The sequence below is a fragment of the Trachemys scripta genome, chromosome 5 (assembly GCF_013100865.1).
Source record: "Trachemys scripta elegans isolate TJP31775 chromosome 5, CAS_Tse_1.0, whole genome shotgun sequence".
NCBI classification, from domain to species: domain Eukaryota; kingdom Metazoa; phylum Chordata; order Testudines; family Emydidae; genus Trachemys; species Trachemys scripta.
The window spans coordinates 28,810,358-28,825,632 of record NC_048302.1 but is presented as its reverse complement, the minus strand read 5'-3'; positions in this window follow the sequence as shown (position 1 = coordinate 28,825,632).

Genomic DNA, 15,275 nt, shown 5'->3' with positions numbered 1-15,275 from the left:
GACTAAACAATCCCAGTTCCCTCAGCCTCTCCTCATAAGTCATGTGCTCCAGACCCCTAATCATTTTTGTTGCCCTCCGCTGGACTCTTTCCAATTTTTCCACATCCTTCTTGTAGTGTGGGGCCCAAAACTGGACACAGTATTCCAGATGAGGCCTCACCAATGTCGAATAAAGGGGAACGATCACGTTCCTCGATCTGCTGGCAATGCCCCTACTTATACAGCCCAAAATGCCGTTAGCCCTCTTGGCAACAAGAGCACACTGTTGACTCATATCTAGCTTCTCGTCCACTGTGACCCCTAGGTCCTTTTCTGCAGAACTGCTACCTAGCCATTCGGTCCCTAGTCTGTAGCAGTGCATGGGATTCTTCCGTCCTAAGTGCAGGATTCTGCACTTGTCCTTGTTGAACCTCATCAGGTTTTTTTCGGCCCAATCCTCTAATTTGTCTAGGTCCCTCTGTATCAGATCCCTACCCTCTAGTGTATCTACCACGCCTCCTAGTTTAGTGTCATCTGCAAACTTGCTGAGAGTGCAGTCCACACCATCCTCCAGATAAAGATAAAGATATATAAAGATATTAAACAAAACCGGACCCAGGACCAACCCTTGGGGCACTCCGCTTGAAACTGGCTGCCAACTAGACACGGAGCCATTGATCACTACCCGTTGAGCCCGACGATCTAGCCAGCTTTCTATCCACCTTACAGTCCATTCATCCAGCCCATACTTCTTTAACTTGGCGGCAAGAATACTGTGGGAGACCGTATCAAAAGCTTTGCTAAAGTCAAGGAATAACACATCCACTGCTTTCCCCTCATCCACAGAGCCAGTTATCTCATCATAGAAGGCAATTAGGTTAGTCAGGCACGACTTCCCCTTCGTGAATCCATGCTGACTGTTCCTGATCACTTTCCTCTCCTCTAAATGTTTCATAATTGATTCCTTGAGGACCTGCTCCATGATTTTTCCAGGGATTGAGGTGAGACTGACTGGCCTGTAGTTCCCTGGATCCTCCTTCTTCCCTTTTTTAAAGATGGGCACTACATTAGCCTTTTTCCAGTCATCTGGGACCTCCCCCGATCACCATGAGTTTTCAAAAATAATAGCTAATGGCTCTGCAATCTCACCCACCAACTCCTTTAGCACCCTCGGATGCAGCGCATCCGGCCCCATGGACTTGTGCACGTCCAGTTTTTCTAAATAGTCCCGAACCACTTCTTTCTCCACAGAGGGTTGGTCACCTTCTCCCCATGCTGTACTGCCCAGTGCAGCAATATGGGAGCTGACCTTGTGCGTGAAGACAGAGACTTACAGCATTTGCCACTGAGCTTGTGATATGCAGAGCCCCCATCTAATGGGAAGTGATTACCACAGCACTCATAGTAATACTCTGCAGAGGGAAGTGGACACAGTGCTCATAATTTTCTCCATGTTTGACCAGCTCTGCTTCTTACAATTGAAGATGAAAATGCTTTGTGGGTACCCAAATGCATGTTAAGTTCTCATGCAGTTCTTGTTTTGTTCCCAGCAGGGGAATGTAATTGGAATGAAAGCCAATCAAGAATAAAGCCAAAGGAGTGATGCACTGTTTCATTTTTCTGCGGATGTGGCCATGTGGGTCTAATTCTCCACTAGCTTTCCCTTTGTGGAGTCATTTGTTCCTGTGCAAAGTGGGCAGAAAACACTGGTATAAGAGAGGGGAAACTTTTAATTTGGTAGTACTTACAATGTAAGTGACTCCAAGAGGTGCATGGCAGCAGAGGATCAAGAGGCTCTTACCTTTATTACTGTAGTGTACTCCCATTCATTTCCCTCCTCTGTCTTTTCATTCAGAAACTGACTTCTGTTTGTCCTGAAATGAAGGGGGTTCATCAAGAGTGGGAAGTTTGTGTTTCCAAGCAGGACACAGGGGATGTTCATTATTAGACAGTCTAACTGAGGGGTAAGGAGTACTATCTGTTTGAGGTACTCATATTACCCCCCTTATCCTAGTATTTGAGCACCTCAGACTCTTTTAATGTATTTTGCCTCACACCACACTTATGGAGGTAGGGAAGTACGATTATCTTCATCTTAAAGATGTGGAACTGAGGCAGAGAGAAGCGAAGGTCTAGATCAGAGAGATTTAGCACCCCAAGTCCCATGTTCAGAAAGTCAAATTCCACTCTCAGCCACTACTTAACCCTGTAGGGGCCTATGTTTCTGCTAGCAGGCATGAGCAGAGCTGACTCAGTTCTGACAGCACCAAGCAGTTCACACAATCTTTAAACTCCTCACCTATCTTGCCTAAGGGGCCACACAAGACATGGAGGCTGTTCTGGTGCTCCATTATGCCCAATAGCTAGAGCCTAGGATGTGGGAGACCCAGGTTTAAATCCCTGGTCACCCTGATGCAGTGCAGAGGCTTGAACCCACACCTCAGGTGAGTGCTCTAATCCCTGGGCAGTTAGACACCCCCCTTCATTTTCTGTGAGAAAGGTGCCTCAGCCCTAAAAACAAGAGAGGTTTCACAGCTGTGACTTCTGAGTGACTGGAGTCAGGGCCGGCTCCAGCTTTTCTGCCGCCCCAAGTGGGGAAAAAAAAAAAAAAGACAAGCGGCAGCACTTCGGCGGCAGCTCAATTGCACCACTTCTTCTGCGGCACTTCGGCGGCGGGTCCTCCCTCTCTTCCTCTTCGGCAGCAGCTCAAAGAGGAAGAGATGGATGAGGGACCCGCTGCCGAACTGCTGCCGAAGACATGGACATGCCGCCCCTTTGAATTAGCCGTCCCAAGAACCTGCTTCCTATGCTGGTGCTTGGAGCCGGCCCTGATAGGAGTCTCCTCCCAGAGCTAGGCACCTTTGAGGAGCAGGGCTTAGTCCACACCCCTGTTCTCAGCATTTTCTACTGGCTGGCACAGGCAGCTCCCTGCTCACCTGGCTGGGTTTTGTGAATCCCATTCTCATGCACCTAACTCTCCCCATGCAGCATATAGGGAGCCCGGGTACTTAACTCAGGGCTCTGGATTGCACTAGGGAGCTGGGCACCCAAGTGTTAGCTGTCACAATGCTGAAACTAACTCCCCTTTGTGGATCTAGCTCAAAGCCACTTGCTCAAGGTCACACAGAAGTTAGTGGCAGATCAGAGGCCCGAAACCAGGTCTCATTAGTACTAGACTAGGGCCCTATCCACTGTATCATTCTTCATCTCAGTACAGAACTGCTGCTGCTCACTTTTTTGTCTCAGATGGTGGGAGCATGCATGTTCCTCCTCACTTGCAGCAAATCAGTCTTCTGATTTTTCACCTGATTTGTTGAGGTAGTGACTTCTCATCTTAGGAAGATTTATTTGTCTCCACCTCCCTGAACCATACCGGATGAGAGAAACTCCCTCTCATGCCTGATCCAAAGCTGCCACTTGCTAATTATCACATTAACTTTCCACATGAGTCAACATATTAAATACACACTGCATTTTAAAAAGCAAATATAACAATACAAGGGTCTGTCCTGGGTTTAGAAAAAAACAGCATTGTGTCAAGATTAGAAGTGGAGCAGGGAAAAAACCAAGACCAAAATTCTTCCCCTAATTTTCAGGCTCTAGCTCAGCTCTCTACTGCTTTTACAGGCTCAAAAACCCAAGGTTTCAAGTTGCTGCTGTTCAATGAAGGTTGCAGCAGGGAATTGATTCTACCTACTCCTTGGTGCCTGAGGTGGTGTCCATGACAGACCACTGGGGAAAATCATAAAGGACTTCAGACTTGAACATGCGCATACACACACCCCCAAAGAGAGATTACAGATCTCCATTTACCTCTGATCAGGACCCAACAGTGGCATCAGAAAGGTAACCCAATATCTGTAAGAGTTCCTGCATGAAAAGAAGCTGGCTTATAATCATTTCCAGTAAAATGGGTATACCTTAAGTAGAGAAGAATAAGTGAAATTCATCATGGGCCCAGGGTGATAGGTCACTAAGAGCTCAGGCGTGCAAGACACAGGCCTCTCAGCATGTACAAGGAAAGACTGGTCCTCAGGGTGCCCCATGATGCACAGGGAAGGTGTGAAGGCAGCGGCCAGTGCTTTGGGGAGACAACTCCTTATAGTGATATGGACAGATGGAGAGGACAATAAATACTCCACTGAGTGCCAAGGCTGGGGCTGTATCTGGGTATGCAGTATCTCACTCTGTGCAAGGGCCAGGGACAGCCTGGACCTTAATGTAATATACAAAGCCATTTAAAAAAACAATAAAAACCCTTCTGGAAAATGGGGCTTTGGTGGCTAGGCTATTTTATTGAGAACTTTGACAACTGCATGCTACGGGCTCATTTTACTTGACTTGTTAAACTGACAATGAAAACATCGGATTTATTATTCATCACCAGTTTGCGGCTGTTGGTACAGGATTTTAACATTCTCAGCTATTATTCAGTATCATCCAGGCTCATTTCTTATTCCAGTCACAAGCCATATATACATTCATCCTAGAGAAATTTCCGTAGACCCCTGGCATTACATTTTAGCAGCATGGGAAACACACAGGAGAATGTGGTGCAGAGAAAGCACATGAATCCAAATTAAAATAATTCTTTTCTCCAATATAAATTTTGTAACAAAGCACCCTACTAAATGGAAGTCCTCCATATTTAAATATTTGTACTGTGCTTTGGAAATCAACAATGGCTTCTATTCAGGTAGGTGCATGCCTTTCAGTGCTGAAGATCTGTGGGTTTAATTCCCATGGATGATCTGTGGTATCTTCATGTAACATTGCCCTGGTTTCTTACCAAAAAAAAAAAAAATCATACCATTAGGTACAAAAGCACCAGTAGCACTCAGTTCTATCTTCTTATAGCATGCCTATTATCTTGGTGTCTGAGTAATAAACAGATTATAAATAGACCAATGGAATGCCCAGGGGGAGGAGACAGAGGTCAAAAACTGCTTCATCTGAACTTAATTTTACAAAAAAAAATTTGGGTATCTTTGGACCATGACATTTCATGCAAACAAAAATTCTGACTCCTCAAATTATGAAAAAAAATGGTGACTGTTTTAGGATGAGATTACTGGACAATTTAGCACCATAGAAAAAGATTTATAGTTATGGAACTGAGTTTATATTACATTTGCTCATTCCTGTTAAAAGAAAGAGTTAAAAATACCTCCTTATATAGCAATTTCCAGCAGTAGATTTCAGTGCACTTTGCAAAGGAGATCAGCATTATTATCCTCATTTTAAAGATGGGGAAACTGAAGTACGGAGGCAAAGTGACTTACCCAAAGTCACCAACAAGCCAGTGGCAGAGCTGGGAATGGAGTCCAGATCTCCTAAGTCTCATTCCAGTGCTCTATCGTCTAAGCTATTCTGCTTCCCTTATCCACACTTTTTTCTTCTACTTGTCACAAGAGGATGAGTCAGGAAACAAACACTCCAACACGCTATTGAGAGGTGTCCTGTTGCTCTTTTGATGATTCTTCTGTTGTAACTTGCTCACTGTCTACTTATGCAGCCATTTGCCACAAGTCAGGTAACTAGCTATGGAAAGGGACTAGAGAGCCACTCTTGCTTCCTTCAAAGCCAGTGGGAAAATAAACTGTATGACTTTGGGGGAAACAGGATCAGGCCCCAAATTAGTAGTCAAACTTACTCATCTACAGTCAGCCTTAAAGAAACAGTACAGAAAATGGCATTTGAAAGGATTTTATCACCATGCTCCAGAGTATAGTAGAATATGCTGGACTTGGAAGACAGAATTTTTTTTTCTCTTTTATCTTTAGCAGTCACCTTGCTGACAGCTTTTTTTCCTCCTCAGAGCCCTTCACCACCCCATAGTGTGCAATGCGCTGATTGGTGTTATGGGCAGAGGAAAAAACATAAGAAGCAGTTCTAAAAGGTCATTCCTGAATCATCTCAGTGATGTACTTCGCTAAATTCTCAGTGGTGAAGACTCTCTGGCTCTAAACAATGCTTTTGGTTCTCTGTTTCAAGTAATTCTGCATTTACAGAGCTTATTTCAAACAACTGAATTATTCAGAAAAAGCTGTTTGCAAGAAATCACTCCAGGTAGAGCAACAATTCACTATATTTGTTTCTGATCTGCCAATAATTAATAAGATGGGGAACAGGAACTAGAATGATTTTTCACTAATGATGAAAGAATCAAGTCATTTGCTCTTGCCATGCTTCTCATTCAAACTTATGATAGCTTAAAGTCAGTGGAGTTATTCTGCGTTTTCACTGATGTAGCATACGGCTAGGATATCCACAGAACAAATTCTTAACATTTCTTACAAATGATTATAGTATTCCAATTCCTGCACTTACAGTGGGAGTATTGGCATGTGGCTGGTCATAAGTCTGGCCCAAGAAGCATTTTGCTGATCTATGACATGGTGCATTGCATTGTTCTGCTTCATGCATGTTTCATTCCATTCTGAGCAGGACCAATTTGTCTAATCTTCCGCCAGCCAGCACTTGCAAGCCAAGGTTTAAGGGGAGAGCATGCCACTGAGTCACTGCTCCCCACTTCTTTGGTATAGCTGGGCAGGGAGGCAATCTACTCTCTCCTCTGATCACATTAGTGGAGATAACCAGCAAGTACATAGTTACTGCTTGATCCCCATATCAGCCCTTATATGGCTCATACAGGATCACTACTTCAATACAGAAGTAGTGTTCCTGGGGAAGAAAGGCCTTCTAAAAACACGTGTAGCTTTGAAAAAAAAAGTGCATTAAATATGAAAAGACCTCACAAACAATCCTTGATATGACTCTGATCTTCCTTTCAAAGCACTCAGATACAAAGAGCAAAGGTAATTTAGACTCATTTTAAATGAAAGTAATGCAAAAGTAGCCAAAAAATACTAAAAAGGCTCGGAGAAACGTTCAGATGACATTATTAAACCTGCGAATGATACAGGCTGAGAAAGCGATGCAAGATGCTGCAGGAAGTTTTTGAAAGGTCCTAGGTTGTGATAAAGCTGCAAGAATTTTCATGACAATTTTTGTCATCAGTTAAAATGTGTATTTTATTTCATATTATAAATAGTCCAACTCATTACAAGATGTCATTTTTATTTGTAACTTTAAAAATTCACAGGGTAAGTTACTGTGGATGAAATACATTAGAAATATGTACCCTAAAAATTAATATATCGTCTTATGTCTCAGAAAGTTTTAAAAAACTTATTTTAATTAATGTTTATTTCCAATGTAAAGGAAATTAATTTGAATTTTAATCACTTAGAAATGAGAGTTAGAAGTAGTTTCAGGTACTACACCTGCCCCTGAATACACCAGACAATTTGTGGTTTTACAATCATGATTTTCTACAATGAATTTGTCCTTTTGATGTGTGGAAAAGTCCCACACAAATAAAAGGCAAAAACTGACTTTACAGGGAAGTAATTAAACAAATTATATGGAGGTGCTGTCAAATGCTCAAATTTTACTCATATATATATATATTTTCCCTCTACTATTTCAGTTATACTCTTAAGTCTTCCTTGTAGGAACACTAGGTACAACATTTTCAGAAGAGTTTAATGTGACTGGGGACTGGTACACTGATTTCCCAGTCCACAAAATAAGTCAGGCAGCCTTCAGTCAGTTGCAGTCCCTTCTCCCCAAGGCCAATATTATGAAAACTTATACAGAGTCCAAACAGAACAAAACCAGCAGTAGCAAAGCAAAGACAGCAACAACCAACAGTCTCAACATACAGACCTGTGGTCAGGACTCCAGCTCACACCTTAGCTAAGCATCTTAGATTCTTCAGGCATATTAGAGGGTGAAACAATAAAGAAGTTGTGTTGCCTTGTTCTGCAGCACTCCAGGGAACGGTGTCCTGGGTGTAGAGGCAAAGAAAACAGAGCTCGTTTGGAGTGAATTCCTAGGAGACACAGAGTTCCCAAATCAGCAGAACAGCTACAGTTTTACTCTGTAGAGAGACCATGCTAGGTGACTGCAATCCACAACATACAACTCTGCATGCAATCCATGAGGGGGACCAACAAATCAGTGATGACACAGCAGCCAGCCAAGTTCATGAATGGAATGGATTCCTGTCCAGTCTCTGCAGTCCTTTATTCTTGGATTAGGAATAGATTCTGTAGCATCTGAGTAATAGACATTTATGGACCCCACCATTGTCAAAACAGGAAAAACCATGGGATATGTTATCATTATAGCCATCATTGTACAGAATGAAAAGGATATTTAGCAAGATTCGGAGTTAATCATTTTGGACCAAATCCTGAAGCCTAAGTATTCAAGCTGTGTACAAGGTATTTCCTGCTGGGCTTGTAAAGCACGAGAAGGAAATCTTCCCACCAAGGCGATGGAGTCGGAACAGAGTCATGCTGCATATCCACTGCTGCTCTGCACCCCACAGAGAGATGAATGTGACCAGTGGAGTCTCATAGTTGTCAGTCCTTCAGCCACAGCCCTGTCCTCCTCAAGCACAGCACACTGGACAACAGGAATACCTGCAGAGTATAGCTGTGTTACATGCAGTAAGAGCACACCCTCTGTATCAGCTCTCCACATTGTCTCAGTGCCAGAGCTCATTTTGGGGGGCTAACAAAGACTAAATCTGCTTCCCTACCCCCACCCAACATCCTGATTGTTGGGACCTTATAAATATAAAGGCTAACCTCAGTTATCATTTCAAGCAAAATAAAAACTTCTGCTTGTAGTGGTCAGAATCTTGACTGACCAATCAAGCTGTATTTGTGTTCTGAACTTTAATGAGCTTATTATATCTAAGAGCATCTCATATGCTGGGGATAGGTGTATTAGGGGAGGATGTTCGTTCAGATGTATCAAAGGAGGGGGAGGGTTGGAGGACCTTTGAAAATTTCCAAGGTGTCAAAGGTAACTGTCATGGATTCCTTAATTGGTTTGAGTGCAAAATTTGGGAATTCAATTTCAAAGACCCCCTACGCAATTCAAAGACTTCTTTGAAATGGACACACCAGGTAGGAAATGGACTGTTGAAGTTTTAGGAGGAAGCTACAAAGGGTTAGTGAATTTAAGAATAGTTTAATTTGGAAATGCTATGTAGTTGTGCACTGCAGGTTGTACTAAAATCTGAAGGTAATTTACATTGTCATAATGAACACCTTTGCCTCAGCAGTCTCAGAGAACAGCTACCAGAATCTCCAACTGTGAAGGCAATGAGATATACCTGGGTCATGTCTTTCAGTATCCCACAGAGAGGATGAGACCTTGAACCATAAAAAGCATGGTGCTGTTAAAAGAGAAAATTGTTTAACCAATAAGCTGTAATTAAGAGCTCTGACCTAGCTCATTATGCTTTCCACAGTGTTTATCTAGCTATGTCTCATTCTGCTATATCATTTTGTGATTTTCCCTTTTATTGTCACTCCCATGCCAACTTAAGTAAATCAACGCTTACGTATCTGGAAGTATCAACAGGAACCATTTAAGGACAAGATTTGTAAGATGCTCCTAAAGGAAAAAAAAAAAAAAAAAAAACATGATCTGATCTCAATGGAGGTTAAGTCTCTCTCCACAAAGAGAGAAGTATCTCAGTGTAGGAAAGGCAGTGTTGTCTAGTAGAATAATTATGGAACAGGAAAGAAATCTTGGAGTCATCGTAGATAGTTCTCTGAAGACATCCACGCAGTGTGCAGTGGCAGTCAAAAAAGCAAACAGAATGTTAGGAATCATTTAAAAAGGGATAGAGAATAAGACGGAGAATATCTTATTGCCCTTATATAAATCCATGGTACATCCACATCTTGAATACTGTGTACGGATGTGGTCTCCTCATCTCAAAAAAGATGTACTGGCATTAGAAAAGGTTCAGAGAAGGGCAACTAAAATGATTAGGGGTTTGGAACGGGTCCCATATGAGGAGAGATTAAAGAGGCTAGGACTTTTCAGCTTGGAAAAGAGGAGACTAAGGGGGGATATGATAGGGGTATATAAAATCATGAGTGGTGTGGAGAAAGTAGATAAGGAAAAGTTATTTACTTGTTCCCATAATATAAGAACTAGGGGCAGCAGGTTTAAAACAAATAAAAGGACATTCTTCACACAGTGCACAGTTAACCTGTAGAACTCCTTGCTTGAGGAGGTTGTGAAGGCTAGGACTATAACAGGGTTTAAAAGAGAGCTAGATAAATTCATGGAGGTTAAGTCCATTAATGGCTATTAGCCAGGATGGATAAGGAATGGTGTCCATAGCCTCTGTTTGTCAGAGGGTGGAGATGGATGGCAGGAGAGAGATCACTTGATCATTACTTGTTAGGTTCGCTCCCTCTGGGGCACCTGGCATTGGCCCCTGTTGGAAGACAGGATACTGGGCTGGATGGACCTTTGGTCAGACCCAGTATGGCCATTCTTATGTTCTTAACAAAGATCTCCTGCATTCTAATCCCAGCTCTGCCAACAACTCCCTCTGTGACCATGACCAACACACTTAAGATTTCCCCCCAGCCATAATATGGAGTTAATTATCCTATAGGAGTAATGTGATGAATAATTTGTAAAGAATTATACCGGGTAGTATAAATATATTAATGTTGGTGGGGCAGACACGCTACTGATGGAGGCCAAGATCAGTATCCAAAGAGACAGGAATGCCTAGGAAGAAGCATTACATATTATTCTAGAGAGAAAGTGTGACCGGGGTCCCAGTGGGGGCCAGCTGTGGTCACTCAATTAGGATGAACTGTGAATAATGGGGCAGACAAACCCCAAAAAGCTGGTGGATATTCCAATACTTAGATTTACCAAGCCAGCATAAAACAGCTTCTTTATTACATTACTGGTTACTCAGAAGTCCAAACAATACAGTTCCCTTAAAGTGACCAGCCTCAGGCCTCCATCCAGGTACTTCAGTCAAATATGATGATTTCTGGAAATCTTATTTCATCATATAAAAGAAAAGGTTCTACCAATCCCAAAGGATTGGACACATTAACTCCCAGGTTAATGAATGTTTCAGATCTTACCCAAATACACGCTACAGCCAATTCTTATTAACTAAACTAAAATTTATTTAAAAACAAAAGAGAGAGTGTATGGTTAAAAGATCAATATACATTCAGACATGAATTCAATTTTTAAGATTAAGATTCATAGCAGAGATGGTGAGCTTTGTCGTTGCAAAGAGTTCTTTCAGAAATGATGATCCAGTTAGAACTAGGATCTCAGTCCTTGAGGCCTAAGCTTCCCCTGTAGGAAGCCTCAAGCAGACCTAAGATGAGCAAGGATCTTTTATACAATTTTATGTCCTCTTTGACAAGCTAGAGTTCCTTGGGGAACAAAAAGGATGACTTTGAAGGAGGTCCATCACCAGAATTTAGCTAAACGAATTAACATAAGACAATTGGCTTGTCCTCCACCATTCATAGATGATTTGCTATACATTTCAAAGAGAGATGAATACAGAGATATCCCGTGTTTACAATTCATTTAAATGCTAGGATGTTCTTTTGATCTTTGAATTATCAGAATACAGCGTAGACAGGGATTGTTGATTACATTGTTGACCATTATCCATATACAAAAGCTTGCAAAAACACAAACATTATCTCCCCATACGTCTTCAAGGGTTGAATTTGAGCCATTTATTTTGAAGGATGCTTAACCCTTTTTATCCAAGCGTCACAGAAGAGTAGGTGGACTTTGCTCCCATCATTGTCTGTCCAAGGGGGGGCAAGATCTGAATTCAGAGAGCAAGGCAGCAGAGAACAAAAAAGTGGTGCAAATGGGAAGATAGGGAACAGCAAGGATGACAGAGGATGGAGTAATATGGACCCAATCCTGTCATATGCTGATCACCTCCAATTTGCAATGAAGTCAACAGCGGTTGAGGGTGCATCACACCATAAGAATCAGGTGTGAAAGAGAAAGAATAGAGAAAATGATGTTTTTTTCTTGGAAAAGCAGTGAGAAAGAAGGTCGACAAGTCATATAGAACAATTGACAAAAAAGTAAAAAGGAAATGGAATTTGGGATTTAGGAAGCAAGAGACACAGAACTATCAGGTTCATGAATTTGACTTGTGATCTTTTATTTTATTGTATTTCAAAGAGGTGCTCTACCTCTCTAACTATGAGGGGAAAGAGTGGAATGGTGATTTGGAAAACTTACGTTATTTGAATATTCCTAGTTATTCTGGATCCCATAGCATAACCAGAGGAAAAGTCAGAAAATGAAACTTACAAGCAAAGATAATTTATAAATCCCCCCCAAAATCAAACAAGACTCCTGATTTTATATGTGTTACCACTGGCTATTTATGTTAGATTAATATTGCTGACTAATCTGGATTTTATAGTTAAATATTAACCTAAAATTCACCAGAATATAGGCAAAAACCTCTATCAAATGGCTATTTGATAAGTAATCTGAAATTAATCAGCAGTCCGTCCACTTCCAAAGACTGAATCCATCACCACAGCTGAGAACAGCACCTTGATGGTAGCCGAAGTAGAGAGGTCAAGGCAATAAGAATAGCAAACAAATTTCCCTCTGACCACTAGAAGTGATTCTTGCAGGGTTGAACAATGGTGGTGGCACAAGATGGGGAAGTTTATGTGGTTACTTCCCATGCTGCACATATCCTGTGACTAGAAAGAAAACGTAGGTTCTTACTTTCAAGCTGTAACCTTTCAAAAGAATTAACATTTTTAGATGTGTAGAAAATGGGAATTTTTTTTAAATTTATTAACGGAAAGAATTTTCCCTGGGTTGTACAGGAAAGCCAAATCATAGTCCAACTCACAAGCCAAAAGGAATTTATCATGTACATATAGCCTAGTCCAACTCCTGTTGAAGACAATGGGAGCCTTTAATGAGAGCTGGATTAGTCCCATAGCTGAGATGGCTGCTACTTGATCCATAATATTCCTAATAGAAGGATTTATGGGTAGTAATAGTAGTAATGAGCATTTGTACAGCTCTTATTTATATTTTCAAAGAGCTGTACAAACATTAGCTAATTAATCCTCACAACAGCCCTGCTAGGTAGGAAAGTTATTATTAAGTAATTGCCTATAGCATACAACGTAGAGGTTTTCCCTTTAACCTTATCTCATGCTTTCAGTTTCCACAGATTTCTAAATTGCTTCTCTGCTGGAAAACCATTTTGGTCATGACTGAATTATAGATTTATTTTACTTCATGCATAAAGATGTATTGAAATAGTTAATTAAAGTATTAATTAATAGAAACCAAAAATAGTCTGTCCTTTTATTCTTGTGTGTATAGGTACTCTGAGTTCCATTGTAAACCAAGGACATTGCATTCTCAATGCATTTGAGCTAATGAGCACTCTGGTGACCTTGTGAAAGTTAGTCACTCTTTTCACTTCTTGCTGCCGTTGCTGTCCTAGCAATGAAACTGGGATACATATTTCTTTCAGTACAGACAATGGAGCCAGAGTAGATTAGCAGCTACCTGAACTGTTGTTTTTCTGTTTGACGTCTAGTATCTGTCATTGTATTTGTGTAAAGACAATTCAGTTACCTCCACAGACGTAACTGGTTTCTAATCCGGAAGGAGAATTTCAGTGAATAATTGATTACCTCTAGCTTTCTCTGAGTAGGAGTCTCATGCCTATTATGTTTTAGGTGCTTGGAAACAATGGTGATGGGCACAGTACAAAAACCTTGAGCCAAATTCTCTGCTGATATAAATTGTTGCAGCTCCAATGAACTTTGGTAGGCTAGAATTCAATGAATTGGCTTCAATGGAGCTGTGTCAGTTTGCACCTGCAGAGAATTTGGCCCTGACATAAAATAGAATTGACACCATTTACTAGCTTGTGCAATTATTCATATTACTTTAGTGTGTAGGAATCCCACTCATGGACAAAGACCCCTTTGTGCTAGGTGCTGTACAAACAGAACAACGTCCCAACTTCAACAGGAGCACAGGAACTTGACTTGAATGTCAGGTCAGAACCTAGAGTGATGGCAGGGCATCCCTCCTCATTTCTCTTTAGATTTCAAATCAAATTAGCGCACACCACTAAGATTATACTTAATTTAGCATACAGAGCTTCAGTGAGGAAACCTCCTATTGTTTTGTACTGAATATTTGCAACTCCCGCTGTAACTCATGTGGGCTGAAGATTCTGATGTTGTCTCATCTGAACTTTTCATTTTAACTGCACATTTCTTCACTTTTGTCACATAAATGAAAATTTAATATAAAAGGCTTCCTCTGCCCTGCAGCCTCAGAGGTAGGGACCTGGACCAGCAGGGGGGAAGTAAACCTGTGACCCGCTTTGAAAGATGACTACCCCCTGTTTTCTCCCCTCTATGTGGGCACTGAGCTGCCTCATAGGCTTGAGGAGAGAGGCTGATTGGCTGGAAAAAAGGGTGTAGTGGAAGCCTATCAGCTCCGATAGGCAGGGTTTGGGGCGTTTCCACTTTCCTCTCAGAAGTCCCAGGGACCTGCTTAGCAGGTTAGGTTGCAACAACACAAGTTTTACTGACATTACAGTGCCGGTAATTGTTCAATAGAGGAGAAATTTGAATAGGAAGCTGATTATGAGAATGTATCTCTAAAGAAGGTGAGGATGGTGGTTAGGGCTCCTAATGTTTGGTACAGTGAGAAGACAACCCTTTCTTCTCTCTATCTCAACCCTCATACAGTGGGAAAGCACTGGGGCCTGAGCAGTGGTGCTGGGACTGGTTAAAGGGGTGTGTGTATGTCAAAGAAGGGGCAAGAGAAGCCCTCCAAGTGGTATGGATGAGAGAAGAATGACCAGCACTGGACATTGCTGGAGAGTTCCCAGACATGTTACTTAATAAAGCTGTCATCCTGTTAAACTGTATTTATGGTCTCTTGTCTTCCTACCTGCTGTGTCCAGGAAAATGAAACAGCTTCAGATAAGTGCATTAACAGCAATATTAGCTAATACAAAATGTGACAGACCCAGACCAGTGGGGTACAGGAGTCTGGTAGAGGGCAAATATACTGGTCACTGGATGAGTAGTTTTCTGTTCCCTGAGTGACCAGAGCAGGGGCTGCACTAGAGTAATCAGGAACCTGCTAGAACCAGTTAAGGCAGGCAGGCTAATTAGGACACCTGAAGCTTCTAGAATCAATTAAGGTAGGCTAATCGGGGCACCTGGGTTTTAAAAGGAGCTCACTTCAGTTTGTGGTGTGAGTGTGAGGAACTGGGAGCAAGAGGTGCAAGGAGCTGAGATGGTGTGCTCCTGGAGGACTGAGGAGCACAAGCATTATCAGACACCAGGAGGAAGGTCCTGTGATGAGAATAAGGAAGATGTTTGGAGGAGGCTATG